The 4,315-nt window shown below is 48.2% G+C and overlaps 1 long non-coding RNA gene and 1 pseudogene across 1 annotated transcript; one reads left to right on the forward strand and one right to left on the reverse strand.

Moving 5' to 3' along the window:
• Nucleotides 1-538: 538 nt before the first annotated feature.
• On the forward strand, nucleotides 539-1,757 carry LOC149349209 (uncharacterized). Its single transcript, XR_016289400.1, has 3 exons — nucleotides 539-750; nucleotides 896-1,061; nucleotides 1,431-1,757. It is a non-coding gene; the product is annotated as an uncharacterized LOC149349209 (long non-coding RNA).
• Nucleotides 1,758-3,261: 1,504 nt separating this feature from the next.
• On the reverse strand, nucleotides 3,262-4,315 carry LOC149349210 (uncharacterized; annotated as a pseudogene).

Consider the following 4,315-nt stretch of genomic DNA (forward strand, 5'->3'; position numbering starts at 1 on the left):
TATAGTGTCTGACTGTTTTTGTTGCAGGTCATGATGAAAATATGGGAGAATACTTTGTAGAAAAACTGTTATTGCCTAATTTTAGTTCATTTGTGCGGAACTGCCCTGAGCTATTTCTTCTGCTATGTGGCCTTTTGTATGCCTAGCTGCTGCAAGCTTTGTGATTTGCCTGAGGTCTGTGGTTTGTTATTCACCCATAGCATTAAAAGGAAATGAGAGAATCTTGACAATCCAGGTGTCTTACTGCATTGACTTGTCAAGCTTTTGTTTCATTATGATTGAGAGCCCCGGCACTAAGGTAGTTTACTCAGTGGTGCTGCTCTGTATGTGTGCAGGCTGTTGACTGTGCAGCGAAGTACTACAGCTCTTTGCAGGCACGGCTGCTTTTATTTTTTGGCAAACCATTGCACCGTGCACAGGTGGCGTTGCCCCTGCTTCACTGTGTACATTTCGTTTTGGGTACAGGCTGTTGAACAGTGGTTTTCAGAGGACCTCCTTGCGTGCTGAACTCCTCAAGTTTTGGTAAGCACTCTTTGCAGCTGACACTTTTGCTTTCACTTCATGCTTTCTTGTATAGGTCTAGGCTGTTAGCTAATGTTCATTCCACAAGCCCCATTATTTGTTTGTCCTTTAGAACCCCAACTGTTGGCCGGTGGAGCAAGGACCTGGGCTAGTTTCACGCAAATTAATCGCAGCACCTTGTACATGGTTGTTCAGACGACTTGGCCTGGAGATTGTTTCAGTTCTGAGGTGAGCATCTGGACTAATGCTTCTTGTCCAGTGGTAATCTCTTGCCTGCTATTTGAGCTTCATTGTACAGATTAGAAAGGGCTTGTTTGGCAATGCAGTGTTAGGAACCTTATACACGCGCACTTTTATTTGTCTTATCTTTCAGATGTGCCCCTGTGTGGCTGTCAATGTAAGGTCCAAGATTTAACCCATCTCTGGTGTATACTGAAGTGATGCAGGTATTACCAGGACAGCAGCATCTCTGCTATGTTTTCGTGCGACGGTGCAAGATGTCAACCATCAACCACTTTTGATTCAGCCACATCTTGCAGGTAAGAGAAAGCCTGTTTGCAAGATGCAACTTAGGAGGTTCTGTGAGTACAGTGTGCATCATAGTAAGGCAGTGCACTTCCTATTGACTGCTTGGCTTTCAGTGTGCGTGCACGCTGTTTGAATTTCGCTTCTGTTAAAGGCCTCCACAGTGATTGACTTCTTGAGTTTATGGTGAGCCGTAGCACTCTGCTGAAATGCCGCTTGCAATGACACATATGCATCTATGTTTTTAGTTAGCTTATTTTATTGCCTGTGCTGTCACTCCTTGCCATTTCCTGGTCTTATTTGCTTCCGACTCCTCATTGGCCATTCTACATGCACCTGACTGACTGTGCTTTTGGTTACTCTAATATTTTTCCCTTCTGCAGGCTGCTGAACAGAGCTTGATTTGACTTCCCCTTGTTAGCGTCTAGTTGGCATCCTCCTTGCAAGAAAAGCGATTTTTGGAATACCTAGCGAGCTCTTCACTGCCATGCACATCACAGCAACTTGCTCATCAACGCATCCGTTGTGAACAAGGCCCGGGGCCGAATCAATTTTTGATTTAACAATTGGTTGCTGCTCGGCACTTTCCCGCCATCCAAGTGCTTACCGTTGTAATGTCAGCCAAACCAGTCAAGCTACCTCCTTCGTGGCTTCTAACATTAATTTCCTGGTCTTTTTCTTTTTTTGTGTGGGTGTATGCACTGGATTCAATAAATAGTAACGCAGTGACTGAAGAGTGTGCTAGCACATGCATTTATGGCTCATCACTACAGCCATACATCCCTTGTAATGTGCGCTCATTGTTCGGGTCATTGCAAATCAGCTTTGAGTTCTTTTTTGAGTGGTGTATACCAGAAAAATGAGCTATAACATTTTTAAAACTTTAGAGGGTTTAAAGGCATCACTAAAATCAGCCTTGAAATGCGTAAAATAATTCAGGCACCCATTTCGGAAAAAAAGAACGTCTAAAAAATTCTAGAAAAGTTCTACCTCAGAAGTTTTCTAGCCGTATACAAGCGTAGCGTTAGCAGAGCTAATAGAGGGCTAGTAAACGCCTAAGTCTAAAAAACTGCTTAGATGAAACTTCTTTTAGATGTCAAGCTTTCTTTTCCAAGGCTTTTTTTAGACGTCTATTAGCGCTTTTTGTGCTTCGTGAGAGGCGACCGACGTGTCGTGGAGGTGCCAAGTCTGTGAGCTGCGGAAGGAACCAGGCGTCCACGTTGAGGTTCAAGACAAGAACCAGGCGACCAGCGAGTCAAACGGGGCAGACGTCAGCAAGCTGCTGAATGAACCGGGCTGTCGCATCGAGAAAGTTCAAGCTGCAAGGCGACATCATCAGGGAGGTTCAAGTCAGTGAGCTGCTGTGAGAGCCGCGGCCCAACTCATCCGCATCGAGGAGCCCGCTGTCGTCACTCAGGGCGACGAGATCACTGTGGCAGTGGAGAGCACGGAAAATGTAGATGGCTGCCGTACGGTATAATTGGGAGGGCATTATGCGACGCGTGGAGGTTGAGCAGAAGGCAGAGCAGCTGCTTGAAATTGAGAATTTGAAACTTCTAATTGAGCTAGAAAAGAAAGCTTGCACAGATGCAACTAAGATCAAAGCAGGGACCGAAAGTTGTTAGCGAGATCCAATTTGCTGCAGTTCAATGTTTTGATTGCATGAAATTTTGGCATTTAATGACTGAGTGTCCAAACTCGAAGCGAGAACAAAATGTTCCGGTTGTGAGGAGAGATGCATGCAAACTAATAGCACATGTGGAGATGCTGGTGCCTGATAAGCTATGCTCCCAATCGGAGATGATTGTTAATAAAATCAGTCAACCACATAAGGCGGAGGACCAGGCGTACGGCGACTTCCATACCAAAGATCAGAGCTCTGAAGCCTGTGTGGATTCAGGGACCGAAATAGCGCTAAAACTCCTGGAGACACGATTCAACCACTTTTTTTGGGGTGTGGGCTCCGATGAAACAAAACGGGAAGGTGTGTTTCTCCAGGTAGCGGACGCTGATCTAACGAGTGTTCTGATGTCTACAGCTGTGAAAGCTGCAAAGGCTAGTCAGCGGGTCCTAATGGTGTGTGCCGTGCCAGAAAAGACGGCTGAAGGCGTAGGGGCGTTAGTGACGCCTTTGAAGCACTGCCTGTCACAGCAAGTTTAGATAGAGCGTACCCGGTGTAACGTACGAGAGTGACGACACGTACGCCAAGGCGAGTGCTGAACAAAGAGGGCTGTTTATTTTGACGCACGCCGATGAGTGGAGAACGCGCAAGGCACCCTGGGAGCTCGGGGTTGCCGGCTGGGCAGTGCGCTCCCGCCAGGCTGGGCTATGTTACACCTCCCTCACTTCCACGTGAGGGTCCAGGTTCTTGCTCGAAGTTCTCATCGTAAGTTCGACGCACTCGCGGGTTCCTTGCCCGCACAGGGCGGCGCATGGGAGTTGCTGCGTCGTGCAGGCCAGAGGCTGACGGACGTTCTGGTGTGCCTGCAGGGCTTGTTTCTTGGCCGCTGCCTTTAGCTTTCTGAGGATGGTGGGCGCTGTCGGCTGTGTCACTAGGCGAGTGAAACGGCTCTGCCGTCCGCAGGATGTGCTGCCGATTGCGACGCAGTAGGCTCCCGTCTTCGGTTTCCATAAAATATGATCGTGGTGTGACCTCCCGCATTACTTTGGCTCTGCTAGCCCAACCCTGATCTTCTAAAAGGCGGGCGGTGTCTCCTGTCCTGAGTGGCGGTAGTTCCGGCCTTGGCCGGTGCCTTTGTGTCTGCTTCTTCACCTCGGTTGCCTAAGGGGTGGAGAAGTCTGGAAGACGGCCTCGAAGTTGTCTCCCCATCAGCAACTGCGCAGGGCTCCTTCCATCCTCTAGTGGCGATGACCTGTAGTTTAGAAGTCCAAGCCACAGAGGCTCATTAGCATGCTTTGTTTTTTTCAGGAGTCTTTTGAACACTTGTACTCCTTTCTCGGCTGGCCCATTTGCCCTTGGAAACCTCAGACTCGAAACCACGTGTCGAAAGTCGCATAGCTTGGAAAACTCTAGGAACTCCCTCGAGGAGAACTGCGGTCACCCATCCGTGCACACTTATAAACGTATCCCATGCCTGGCAAACCACATTTACAGTTTCTGGATGACTTGGTAGCTCGTTTTTTCAGTAAGCTGTTCTACTTCTGGGTAGTTCGAGTGAGCGTCATAGCCCACTAAGTATTGCACTCCTGCATGCTCACACAGGTCCAACCCTATTCTTGACCACGGCAACAAAGGGACAGTCTTCAT

This window comes from Amblyomma mixtum, chromosome 3, assembly GCF_055824585.1.
Source record: "Amblyomma mixtum isolate Tamu chromosome 3, ASM5582458v1, whole genome shotgun sequence".
In the NCBI taxonomy this organism is placed as follows: domain Eukaryota; kingdom Metazoa; phylum Arthropoda; class Arachnida; order Ixodida; family Ixodidae; genus Amblyomma; species Amblyomma mixtum.